This window comes from Cryptomeria japonica, unplaced genomic scaffold, assembly GCF_030272615.1.
Source record: "Cryptomeria japonica unplaced genomic scaffold, Sugi_1.0 HiC_scaffold_83, whole genome shotgun sequence".
NCBI lineage: Eukaryota > Viridiplantae > Streptophyta > Pinopsida > Cupressales > Cupressaceae > Cryptomeria > Cryptomeria japonica.
This window is the reverse complement of record NW_026728905.1, coordinates 70,001-83,884: the sequence shown is the minus strand read 5'-3', so window position 1 is coordinate 83,884 and position 13,884 is coordinate 70,001. Positions and strand designations below refer to the sequence as shown.

The window sequence follows — 13,884 nt, the reverse complement described above, 5'->3', positions numbered from 1 at the left end:
CAAGATTGGTGCGCAACAAGGAGCGCTCCGAAGTGCGCTCCAAGGTGCGCAGGTGCGCGCGAAGTCGAAAGTTGGGTTAATTGTCCGGTTTGCCTCGGGTGCGCACCTTGCGTGCACCTTCGCCAGGGTGGGCGCCTTGGTGCGCACACCTTGGCTGGGCTGCGCACCCGGGCGCGCACACCTTGGCACCCGCGTTTCCTTCATTTTAAATTTTTTTTTTTTACAATCTCTCAAGTGGGAAATTCTATAATCTCAACTTTTTTTGCCTTTTCAGGAAACTTTTGAATGGAGCGCATCATTGGTGCGCTCCGAAGTGTGCTCCAAGGTGCGCACCTCTGGTGTGCTCCAAAGCTCTCTCCAGCTGCGTGCACCTGCCCCGGCCGCGCACCCGGCCCCGCCCAGCTTCGCTCACCTGTCCCGGGCGTCTGGTGCGGAACCTTAGAGTAAGAAACATCACCGTGCACCTTGGCCAACGTGCGCGACTCGACCGAGCGCGCACTGGCCGAGGTGCACACCGATTTCACCTGGGTGCGCGCGCAGCACCTCGGGCGCACCGGGGTGCGCGCACAACGCCCGGGTTGCACCGTGGCCTGTGTGCTCGGGGCGCCTCGGGTGCGCGCTCGGTGTCGCCCCCCGCGCGCGCGGTAGTGCGGGCAGCGCACCCCGGCCCGGCCCGGCCCCGACGAGAACGCAAACGGGCAAAAGGTTTATTCAAATAGCATTGCGACGCCCGGCGAAAAACTAAAAAAGGGTGCAACACCGGGACTTCCCGGGAGGTCACCCATCCCAGTACTACTCCGGCCCAAGCGCGCTTAACTGCGGAGTTCTGATGGGATCCGGTGCACTAACGCTGGTATGATCGCACCCGTTATGAGCTTGTCGCAGTGTGTACTTAGCAAACCGCGACCCACGTGCGAATCCACCCCGGCCACCCACCCCCGTCGAGGTGCACACCCTCCCTCGCGAAGTGCGCCCCGTTCGCCAAGTGTGAGCCCTGCCCGGGTGCGCGCACCTTGCTAGGGCGTCGGGTGTGCACCCGGCCCGGCCTACGTGCGTGCACCTGGACGGGGCGTCGTGTGCGTGCAGTGTCCCGTCTGCAACGCGGTGCCCACACACCACCTCGGGCGCAACGACCTGCGCTCACATGTGGGCCGAGTGCACCTTGGTGCATGTTCGGGGCGCCTCGGGTGCACGCTCGATCTTGCCCCGGTGCACCAAGGCGCTCGGTTTGCCCCGGGTGCGCACTTGGTGCAAGGTGGGCACCCAAAATAGGGATCAAGCACCAAAACACAAGTTTCGGGATGCAAAATGGGACCCAAGGACCACAAATGCGTTCCAAGACCCATGATGGGTCCACGAGAACAAAAATGTGTTCCGAGACTTAATAAACAAATATTGGGTTTTAGGAGAAGAAACATGCTCTGATGCCCAAAACGAGAATCGACCCCGAAAAGGCCACAGGCCAAAAGTGGGATGCGAGACAAAAAAAAATGGGACCCGAGGACCAAAATTGGGTTCCCAGGTCGAAGACAGGGCAACCGGACAAGAAACGACCTCTAAGGCTCGAAATGAGTCCCGACGACTAAAACTTGACAAGAAGCACCCATCAGGCACCCAACTCGACACCCATGGGATGCCGACCCACCCGGGCTTCCACCTAGCACACCTTGGCACCCACCCACCCTCGCACCCAACCTCGCACCCAACTTAGCACCTTTGAACCCACATTGGCACTCACCCTGACCCTGGCACCTTGGAACCCACATTGGCACTCACCTTGACCCTGGCACCCACCTTTGCACTCACCTTGGGACCCACCCTGGCTCCCACCTCGGCACCCACCCAGACACCCACCTTGGTTCCTTGGCACCCACCTTGGATCCTTGGCACCCACCCCGACACCCACCTTGGCACGCAACTTGGCTACTTGCCACCCACCTTGGCTCCTTGACGCCCACCCCGACAACCACCCCGTGACCTACCCTGGCTAGGGTTGGTGCACACCCACCCTGGTGCCCACCTTGGCACCCACCCCATGACCCACCTTGGCACGCACCTTAGTACCCACCCCGTTACCCACCCTAGGACCCACCCCGTGACCCACCTTGGCCAGGGTGGGTGCACCCACCCTGGTGCCCACCTTGGCACCCACCCATCCTAGCACCCAGCCTGTGACCGGGCTTGGAACCCAACCTTGCACCCGTCTTGGCCAGTGTGGGTGCGCACCCATCCTGGCACCCACGTTGTGACACACCCTTTAACCCACGCACCCTAGCAGCCACGTTGGCACCCACCTTGGAACACAACCTAGCAACTTGGCACCCACCCCGTGACCCACCTTGGCATCCACCATAGCAGTCGCCCACTTGGCACCCACCTTGGAACCCAAGTTGGCACCCACCTCGGCACCCACCTTGACACTTGTGGACCCACCTTGCCACTCACCCTAGCATCGACCCATCCTAGCACCCACCCTGGCACCTTTGCACCCTAGCACTCACCCATCCTAGCACCTAACCTGTGACCCACCTTGACACTCACCCTCGCACCCACCTTGGAACCCAACCTAGCACCCACCCACCCTGACACCAACCCTAGCACCTACCCACCCTTGCACCCACCCTGTGACCCATCTTGGCACCCACCCATCCTACCACTCAACCTATCACCCACCTTCTCACCCACCTTGGCATCCACCTTAGCACCCACCCACACTGGCACCTTGGCACCCACCTCGGGCAAGGTGGGTGCACACCCACCCTGACACCCAATTTAGAACCAACCGAGCATGTTACCCACCTTGGCACCCACATTGCAGCCCACCCTAGTACCCACCCTATGACCCACATTGGCATCCACACCCTAGCACCCAGGCACCTCGACACCCGCCTTGACACGCACCCTAGCACTAAACCTGTGACCCACCTTGGAACTCACCCTAGAACCCACCCACCCTGTGAACCACCTTGGCATCCACCTTAGCACCCACCCACCTTGGCACCCACTCTAGCACTCACCCATCCTAACACCCAACTTGTTACCCACCTTGGCACCCGCCCTCGCGTCCACCTTGAAACCCACCCTAGCACCCACCCACGCAGGAGCCCACCTTGGCACCCAACCTAACACCCACGCATCCTGGCACCCAACTTGTGACCCACCTTGGAACCCACCCTAGTACCCACCTTTGAACCCACTATATCACCAACCCACCTTGGCACCCACCCTATGACCCTCTTTGGAATCCACCCTAGCACGCACCCACCCTGGCACCCACCATGGAGCGCACCCTAGCACCCACCCACCTCGGCACGCACCTCAACACCCACCTTGGTGTGCGCACTGCGCCAACCTCTCAAAGACCCTATGTGGTGCGCTCCAAAGTGTACACCTTTGGTGCGCTCCAAGGTGCGCACCTTTGGTGCACACCGAGGTGCACACCAAAGTGTGCACCGAGGTGAGCACCAAAGTGCACTCCAAGGTGCACACCAAGGCGTGCACCTTTGGTGCGGTCAATGCAAACGAATTCGGAAGTTGGGGTCGATGTCCTAATCGCTGCTGCAGACTACACGTATGAGAATCGGACAAATAGCTTTATATAGGGGAGGTGTTGCGTTTGATGGGTCGACTCCCCTGGTTGTGTGCACTGCACCAACTTCAAAGACCCTGTCTTGTTTAAGAAGTCAAAAGTTGGGGTGGATGTCCTAATCATTGCTGCAGTCTACGCATGTATGAGAATCAGACAAATAGCTTATATAGGGGAGGTGTTGCATTCGGTGGGTTGACTCCCCTGGTTGTGCGCACTGCGCCAACCTCAAAGACCCCGCATAGCAGAAGAAGTCGGAAGTCGGATTTTGGTGAGCACCAAGGCGTGCACCTTTGGTGCGGTCAACGCAGACGAATTCAGAAGTTGGGGTGGATGTCCTAATCGTTGTTGCAGGCTACACATGTATGAGAATCAGACAAATAGCTTATATAGGGGAGGTGTTGGGTTTGATGGGTCAACTCCCTTGGTTGTGCGCATTACGCCAACCTCAAAGACCTTGTTTTCGTTAAGAAGTCAAAAGTTGGGGTCAATGTCCTAATGGCTCCTGTAGGCTACACATGTATGAGAATCGGACAAATAGCTTATATAGGGGAGGTGTTGGGTTTGATGGGTCGACTCCCCTGGTTGTGCGCATTACGTCAACCTCAAAGACCTTGTTTTCGTTAAGAAGTCAAAAGTTGGGGTCGATGTCCTAATTGCTCCTGTAGACTACACATGTATGAGAATCAGACAAATAGCTTATATAGGGGAGGTGTTGGGTTTGATGGGTTGACTCCCCTAGTTGTTCGCATTACACCAACCTCAAAGACCTTGTTTTCGTTTAGAAGCCGAAAGTTGGGGTCGATGTCCTAATTGCTCCTGCAGGCTACGCATGTATGAGAATCAGACAAATAGCTTATATAGGGGAGGTGTTGGGTTTGATGGGTCGACTCCCCTGGTTGTGCGCATTGCGCCAACCTCAAAGACCCTGCATTGCGGATGAAGTCGAAAGTCAGAGTTTGGTGTGCTACAAGGTGTGGTCGAAGGTGCTCACCTAGGTGTGCACCTTTGGAGCGCAGGAAAAGTGCCCTCCAAAAGTGCGCACCTTTGGAGTGCACAAAAGTGCCCTCCAAAAGTGCGCACCTTTGGAGCGCACAAAAGTGCCCTCCAAAAAGTGCCCTCCAAAAGTGCGCACCTTTGGAGCGCACAAAAGTGCCCTCCAAAAAGTGCCCTCCAAAAGTGCGCACCTTTGGAGTGCAGAAAAGTGCCCTCCAAAAAGTGCCCTCCAAAAGTGTGCACCTTTGGAGTGCACAAAAGTGCCCTCCAAAAGTGCGCACCTTTGGAGCGCAGAAAAGTGCCCTCCAAAAAGTGCCCTCCAAAAGTGCGCACCTTTGGAGCGCAGAAAAGTGCCCTCCAAAAAGTGCCCTCCAAAAGTGCGCACCTTTGGAGCGCAGAAAAGTGCCCTCCAAAAAGTGCCCTCCAAAAGTGCGCACCTTTGGAGCGCAGAAAAGTGCCCTCCAAAAAGTGCCCTCCAAAAGTGCGCACCTTTGGAGCGCACAAAAGTGCCCTCCAAAAAGTGCCCTCCAAAAGTGCGCACCTTTGGAGCGCACAAAAGTGCCCTCCAAAAGTGCGCACCTTTGGAGCGCACAAAAGTGCCCTCCAAAAGTGCGCACTTTTGGTGCGCACCAAGGCGCTGGTTCGGTCGTTGCAGGCGAGTTCGGAAGTTGGGGTCGATGTCCTGAGCGGAGGTGCAAACTACACAGGTGTCGGAATCGGACAAATAGCTTATATAGGGGAGGTGTATGCTTCGATGGGTCGACTCCCCAGGTTGAGCGCACCGCGCCAACCTCAAAGACCCTACGGTATGGATGAAGTCGGAAGTTGGGTCCGATGACCGATTCGATTAGTAGGTATGCTCATGAGGTCGGAATTTGGGTCCGATGACCTGCCATGTGCAGGAAGGCGAATGTTGGCACTGTGCGTTGCAAGGTGCACACCAAGGTGCTGGTGCGGTCTTTTTAGTCGAGTTCGGAAGTTGGGGTCGATGTCCTGATCGGAGGTGCAAGCTACACAGGTGTGGGAATCGGACAAATAGCTTATATAGGGGAGGTGTATGCTTCGTTGGGTCGACTCCCCGGGTTGAGCGCACCGCGCCAACCTCAAAGACCCTACGGTATGGATGAAGTCGGAAGTTGGGTCCGATGACCGATTCGATATGTAGGCATACTCGCGAGGTCGGAATTTGGGTCCGATGACCTGCCATGTGCAGGAAGGCGAATGTTGGCACTGTGCGTTGCAAGGTGCGCACCAAGGCGCTGGTTCGGTCGTTGCAGGCGAGTTCGGAAGTTGGGGTCGATGTCCTGATCGGAGGTGCAAACTACACAGGTGTGGGAATCGGACAAATAGCTTATATAGGGGAGGTGTATGCTTCGTTGGGTCGACTCCCCGGGTTGAGCGCACCGCGCCAACCTCAAAGACCCTACGGTATGGATGAAGTCGGAAGTTGTGTCCGATGACCGATTCGATATGTAGGCATACTCGCGAGGTCGGAATTTGGGTCCGATGACCTGCCATGTGCAGGAAGGCGAATGTTGGGACTGTGCGTCGCAAGGTGCGCACCAAGGCGCTGGTGCCGTCGTTGCAGTCGAGTTCGGAAGTTGGGGTCGATGTCCTGGTCAGAGGTGCAAACTACACAGGTGTGGGAATCGGACAAATAGCTTATATAGGGGAGGTGTATGCTTCGATGGGTCGACTCCCCGGGTTGAGCGCACCGCGCCAACCTCAAAGACCCTACAGTATGGATGAAGTCGGAAGTTGGGTCCGATGACCGATTCGATACGTAGGCATATTGGCGAGGTCTGAATTTGTGTCCGATGACCTGCCATGCGCAGGAAGGCGGAATTTGGGTCCGATGACCGAGTTGATGGCGTGCCATGCGCAGAAAGGCGGAATTTGGGTCCGATGACCGAGTTGATGTTGATGGCCCGCCATGCACAGGAAGGCGGAATTTGGGTCCGATGACCGATTTGAAGGCGTGCCATGCGCAGAAAGGCGGAGTTTGGGTCCGATGACCGAGTTGATATTGATGGCCCGCCATGCGCAGGAAGGCGGAATTTGGGTCCGATGACCTGACATACGCATGGAGTCCGACTCGGGGGCCGATGTTCGATTCGATGACTTGCATTGTGGGTAAAGTCGGAAGTTGTGGTCTTTGACCCGATTCGATGACCAGACTTCGGCTGCTTGAGAATCGGACAAATAACTTATATAGGGGAGGTAGTGTTCTCGAGCATCCTCCCCCCGTGCCCGTTTATGTCGATTGATGCTGGTGCTCGACTGGTTGGAGCGCTCGGATGCAAAAATCTTGCACCAGGATTTATCGATTGTGATGGACACGGCAAGTCTCCTGATTGCTATGCAGGAGCTCATCGTGAATCTCTATGCGGCCTTGGTATGGACTCGACCTGCGGAATGGTTCGGCAATGGTAGTCGCTCCAACACGTCCTTGCAATGGCCACAGAGGTGATTCGACTAGAGCTCCAGTCTAGCTTTTGGGTTGCTTGGCGGACTGGTATAGCCGCGATCGAGTTCCGGCCATGAACGTTTTAGATAGCTCTTGGGCTTTCTGGGACGGAAGTCGGAAGTTTGGGCTGTTGTCCGATTTGATGACCATTCTTCGGATGTGTGAGAATCGGACAAATAACTTATATAGGGGACTGTGTTGTCTCACGCAGCCCCCTCCGTGCCCCTCTATCTCGACCGATGTTGGTGCTTGAAAGGGTTGGGATCGCTCGGATTTATAAACGTGCACCACCATTTGTCGAGTGTGAGGGACGCGGCAGGTCTCCTAAATGCTATACGGGCGCTCTCTGAGAATCTCTATCCGGCCTCGACACAGACTAGTCTTGCTGAATGGTTTGGCACTGGTAGTCGATCCAACACGTCGTTGTTGTGGCCGCCTAGGCGATTCGATTCGAGCCCCCGTCTAGCTTTTGGGTTGCTTGGCGGATTTTGCCCTATCCGCAAGTGAGCTCGGTCCCTAAACGTTCGAGAAACCCGATTGCTATGCGCCGACTCTCTTTCTTGCGAGCCTCCATCTAGCTTTTGGGTCTCTACGGAACGGAAGTCGGAATCTGGGACCGTTGTTTGATTCGACGAGGCAGACTACGGTTGTGCGAGAATCGGACAAATAACTTATATAGGGGAGGTGTTGACTGGAGCATTCTCCCCCGTGCCCCTCTAACTCGACCAATGCTGGCGCTCGAACGGTGGTAGCGCTCGGATTTTCGTTGAGCGCCAGCATTGGTCGATTTAGAGGGGCATGCGAGATTCCCGAATGCTATGCGAGGGCTCTAACGGAAATGTCTATTGGTTTCGGTATGGATGCAATTGCGAGTGGTTCGGCAAAGGTAGTCGTTCCGATGCGTCCATGTCGTGGCCAAATCGATAATTCGATTTGAGCCCTCGTATAGCATTTGGGTCTCTCGATGTGATTCCGCATTCCAGTCCCTTTGGGCACTGCTTGAGCCGCATCCCAGGGGGTTCCCTTCCCAATAATCTGCCTCGCAACCCGATTGCTATGCGGTGAGGCTCCTCGGCCGCCTCGGAACTATCTGTGTATCAGACGCATCGCGGGATAAGGGGTTGGCAACGGTAGTCGCCCCAAGCGCGTCCGATGCTTGGACCATTCCGAGGCGGCCCTGAAGCCTCTTCCGTCTAGCCGTTGGGTCCTTCTCGCCGCATCCCTTGCCTCGCACCCCGATTGCTATGCGGTGAGGCTCCTCGGCCGCCTTGGAACTATCTGTGTATCAGACGCATCGCGGGATAAGGGGTTGTCACTGGTAGTCGCCCCAAGCGCGTCCGATGCTTGGACCATTCCGAGGCGGCCCTGAAGCCTCTTCCGTCTAGCCGTTGGGTCCTTCTCGCCGCATCCCTCGACTCGCACCCCGATTGCTATGCGGTGAGGCTCCTCGGCCGCCTTGGAACTATCTGTGTATCGGACGCGTCGCGGGATAAGGGGTTGTCACTGGTAGTCGCCCCAAGCGCGTCCGATGCTTGGACCATTCCGAGGCGGCCCTGAAGCCTCTTCCGTCTAGCCGTTGGGTCCTTCTCGCCGCATCCCTCGCCTCGCACCCCGATTGCTATGCGGTGAGGCTCCTCGGCCGCCTTGGAACTATCTGTGTATCGGACGCGTCGCGGGATAAGGGGTTGTCACTGGTAGTCGCCCCAAGCGCGTGCGATGCATGGACCATTCCCAGGCGGCCCTGAAGCCTCTTCCGTCTAGCCGTTGGGTCCTTCTCGCCGCATCCCTCGCCTCGCACCCCGATTGCTATGCGGTGAGGCTCCTCGGCCGCCTTGGAACTATCTGTGTATCGGACGCGTCGCGGGATAAGGGGTTGTCACTGGTAGTCGCCCCAAGCGCGTCCGATGCTTGGACCATTCCGAGGCGGCCCTGAAGCCTCTTCCGTCTAGCCGTTGGGTCCTTCTCGCCGCATCCCTCGCCTCGCACCCCGATTGCTATGCGGTGAGGCTCCTCGGCCGCCTTGGAACTATCTGTGTATCGGACGCGTCGCGGGATAAGGGGTTGTCACTGGTAGTCGCCCCAAGCGCGTCCGATGCTTGGACCATTCCGAGGCGGCCCTGAAGCCTCTTCCGTCTAGCCGTTGGGTCCTTCTCGCCGCATCCCTCGCCTCGCACCCCGATTGCTATGCGGTGAGGCTCCTCGGCCGCCTTGGAACTATCTGTGTATCGGACGCGTCGCGGGATAAGGGGTTGTCACTGGTAGTCGCCCCAAGCGCGTCCGATGCTTGGACCATTCCGAGGCGGCCCTGAAGCCTCTTCCGTCTAGCCGTTGGGTCCTTCTCGCCGCATCCCTCGCCTCGCACCCCGATTGCTATGCGGTGAGGCTCCTCGGCCGCCTTGGAACTATCTGTGTATCGGACGCATCGCGGGATAAGGGGTTGTCACTGGTAGTCGCCCCAAGCGCGTCCGATGCTTGGACCATTCCGAGGCGGCCCTGAAGCCTCTTCCGTCTAGCCGTTGGGTCCTTCTCGCCGCATCCCTCGCCTCGCACCCCGATTGCTATGCGGTGAGGCTCCTCGGCCGCCTTGGAACTATCTGTGTATCGGACGCGTCGCGGGATAAGGGGTTGTCACTGGTAGTCGCCCCAAGCGCGTCCGATGCTTGGACCATTCCGAGGCGGCCCTGAAGCCTCTTCCGTCTAGCCGTTGGGTCCTTCTCGCCGCATCCCTCGCCTCGCACCCCGATTGCTATGCGGTGAGGCTCCTCGGCCGCCTTGGAACTATCTGTGTATCGGACGCGTCGCGGGATAAGGGGTTGTCACTGGTAGTCGCCCCAAGCGCGTCCGATGCTTGGACCATTCCGAGGCGGACCTGAAGCCTCTTCCGTCTAGCCGTTGGGTCCTTCTCGCCGCATCCCTCGCCTCGCACCCCGATTGCTATGCGGTGAGGCTCCTCGGCCGCCTTGGAACTATCTGTGTATCGGACGCGTCGCGGGATAAGGGGTTGTCACTGGTAGTCGCCCCAAGCGCGTCCGATGCTTGGACCATTCCGAGGCGGCCCTGAAGCCTCTTCCGTCTAGCCGTTGGGTCCTTCTTGCCGCATCCCTCGCCTCGCACCCCGATTGCTATGCGGTGAGGCTCCTCGGCCGCCTTGGAACTATCTGTGTATCGGACGCGTCGCGGGATAAGGGGTTGTCACTGGTAGTCGCCCCAAGCGCGTCCGATGCTTGGACCATTCCGAGGCGGCCCTGAAGCCTCTTCCGTCTAGCCGTTGGGTCCTTCTCGCCGCATCCCTCGCCTCGCACCCCGATTGCTATGCGGTGAGGCTCCTCGGCCGCCTTGGAACTATCTGTGTATCGGACGCATCGCGGGATAAGGGGTTGTCACTGGTAGTCGCCCCAAGCGCGTCCGATGCTTGGACCATTCCGAGGCGGCCCTGAAGCCTCTTCCGTCTAGCCGTTGGGTCCTTCTCGCCGCATCCCTCGCCTCGCACCCCGATTGCTATGCGGTGAGGCTCCTCGGCCGCCTTGGAACTATCTGTGTATCGGACGCGTCGCGGGATAAGGGGTTGTCACTGGTAGTCGCCCCAAGCGCGTCCGATGCTTGGACCATTCCGAGGCGGACCTGAAGCCTCTTCCGTCTAGCCGTTGGGTCCTTCTCGCCGCATCCCTCGCCTCGCACCCCGATTGCTATGCGGTGAGGCTCCTCGGCCGCCTTGGAACTATCTGTGTATCGGACGCGTCGCGGGATAAGGGGTTGTCACTGGTAGTCGCCCCAAGCGCGTCCGATGCTTGGACCATTCCGAGGCGGCCCTGAAGCCTCTTCCGTCTAGCCGTTGGGTCCTTCTCGCCGCATCCCTCGCCTCGCACCCCGATTGCTATGCGGTGAGGCTCCTCGGCCGCCTTGGAACTATCTGTGTATCGGACGCGTCGCGGGATAAGGGGTTGTCACTGGTAGTCGCCCCAAGCGCGTCCGATGCTTGGACCATTCCGAGGCGGACCTGAAGCCTCTTCCCTCTAGCCGTTGGGGCTTTCTCGCCGCATCCCTCGCCTCGCACCCCGATTGCTATTCGGTGAGGCTCCTCGGCCGCCTTGGAACTATCTGTGTATCGGACGCATCGCGGGATAAGGGGTTGGCAGTGGTAGTCGCCCCAAGCGCGTCCGATGCTTGGACCATTCCGAGGCGGCCCTGCAGCCTCTTCCGTCTAGCCGTTGGGGCCATCTCGCTGCATCCCCCACCTCGCACCACGATTGCTATGCGGTGAGGCTCCTTGGCCGCCTCGGAACTATCTGTGTATCGGACGCATCGCGGGATAAGGGGTTGTCACTGGTAGTCGCCCCAAGCGCGTCCGATGCTTGGACTATTCCGAGGCGGCCCTGCAGCCTCTTCCGTCTAGCCGTTGGGGCCATCTCGCCGCATCCCCCAGCTCCTCGGCCGCCTCGGAACTATCTGTGTATCGGACGCATCGCGGGATAAGGGGTTGGCAGTGGTAGTCGCCCCAAGCGCGTTCGATGCTTGGACTATTCCGAGGCGGCCCCGCAGCCTCTTCCGTCTACCCTTTGGGGCCATCTCGCCGCATCCCTCGCCTCGCACCCCGATTGCTATGCGGTGAGGCTCCTCGGCCGCCTGGGAACTATCTTCGTATCGGATGCATCGCGGGATAAGGGGTTGTCACTGGTAGTCGCCCCAAGCGCGTCCGATGCTTGGACTATTCCGAGGCGGCCCTGTGGCCTCTTCCGTCTAGCCGTTGGGGCCATCTCGCCGCATCCCTCACCTCGCACCCCCATTGCTATGCGGTGAGGCTCCTCGGCCGCCTTGGAACTGTCTTCGTATCGGAAGCATCGCGGGATAAGGGGTTGTCACTGGTAGTCGCCCCAAGCGCGTCCGATGCTTGGACTATTCCGAGGCGGCCCTGCAGCCTCTTCCGTCTAGCCGTTGGGGCCATCTCGCCGCATCCCCCACCTCGCACCCGGATTGCTATGCGGTGAGGCTCCTCGGCCGCCTTGGAACTATCTTCGTATCGGACGCATCGCGGGATAAGGGGTTGTCACTGGTAGTCGCCCCAAGCGCGTCCGATGCTTGGACTATTCCGACGCGGCCCTGTGGCCTCTTCCGTCTAGCCGTTGGGGCCATCTCGCCGCATCCCCCACCTCGCACCCCGATTGCTATGCGGTGAGGCTCCTCGGCCGCCTTGGAACCATCTTCGTATCGGACGCATCGCGGGATGAGGGGTTGTCACTGGTAGTCGCCCCAAGCGCGTCCGATGCTTGGACCATTCCGAGGCGGCCCTGAAGCCTCTTCCGTCTAGCCGTTGGGGCCTTCCCGCCCCATCCCTCGCCTCGCACCCCCGATTGCTATGCGGTGAGGCTCCTCGGCCGCCTTGGAACCATCTGTGTATCGGACGCATCGCGGGATAAGGGGTTGGCACTGGTAGTCGCCCCAAGCGCGTCCGATGCTTGGAGCATTCCGAGGTGGCCCTGAAGCCTCTTCCGTCTAGCCGTTGGGGCCTTCCCGCCCCATCCCTCGCCTCGCACCCCGATTGATATGCGGTGAGGCTCCTCGGCCGCCTTGGAACTATCTGTGTATCGGACGCATCGCGGGATAAGGGGTTGGCACTGGTAGTCGTCCCAATCGCGTCCGATGCTTGGACCATTCCGAGGCGGCCCTGCAGCCTCTTCCGTTTAGCCGTCGGGGCCTTCCCGCCGCATCCCTCGCCTCGCATCCCGATTCCTATGCGGTGAGTCTTCTCGGCCGCCGCGGAACTATACCTGTTATTGCTACTGCATCCTTCGGCTGGTAACCTCCTCTGCCGCCTTGGAACGTTCTCTTTGTCGGACGCGTCGCGGGATAAGGGGTTGGCACTGGTAGTCGCCCCAAGCGCGCCCGATGCATAGACCGCTCCGAGTTGACCTTGCTTTCAGCCTCTCACATGCATAGACCTCTCTGAGTCGACCCTGCAGCCTCTCACGTTTAGCCTTTGGAATCTCGCCTCACAACATGATTGCTATCCTTGATGCATCCCTTGCCTCGAGCCCTGATTGCTTTCTTGGCTGCATCCCTCCTCTCCTCACAGCCCGGTTGTCATCACTGCTTCATCCGTCGCTTCATGCATTCTGGCTGCTGGGCCCTTCCCACCGCACACCTCGATTGCTATCTCTTCTGCATCACACACCCCGATTGCTATCTCTGCTACATCCCTCGGCTCTCACTTCTGCATCCTTCGCCTCCCACCTCGATTGCTATCAATGCTGCATCCGTAACCTCACACCCCGATTGCTATGCGGGGAGGCTCCTTGGCCGCCTTGGAAATTTCTGTGTGTCGGACGCACCGCGGGATAAGGGGTTGGCACTGGTAGTCGCCCCAAGTGCGCCCGATTCTTAGACCGCTTCGAGGTGACCTCGTAGCCTCTTTCGTCCAGGCTTCCTGCCTTCAACGCCCTTTTTACACCTCGATTGCTATGCGCGGGCTCGTTGGCGTCTATCACCTCTCTGCGAAGAGTGGCACGATGATTGTTGGGGTAAATCGTAGCAGTCCGATCTCTGGCCTTGGGCCATTGTGAGGGCTGATCGATTTCCTGTGCGCATCTCGTGTTCGCCCAGTAACAGACTCGACGACTTGTAATCGGTCTTGTTCCCGATTGTTCCTGGAGGTAGTCTTCGGAACTCTTGGATTTGACCTGTCACTCGAACTGTCCTCTTCCGAGGATGCTTGTGTGTGTGTGCTTGTGCCATTTCCTTGGCGGTATTAACGAGATATTAAAGAGCGGAGTGAGCGCCTCGCCCAGCTATGTTTGGGGCTCTCACTCCCTTACCCGGTGTGCGACCGCTTTGCACGTAG

The 13,884-nt window shown here is 58.8% G+C and overlaps 1 non-coding gene across 1 annotated transcript; it reads right to left on the bottom strand.

Annotated features, from left to right (window-relative positions):
* Positions 1-748: 748 nt before the first annotated feature.
* Positions 749-867, bottom strand: LOC131864315 (5S ribosomal RNA). Its single transcript, XR_009363147.1, has one exon. It is a non-coding gene; the product is annotated as a 5S ribosomal RNA (ribosomal RNA).
* Positions 868-13,884: the final 13,017 nt, after the last annotated feature.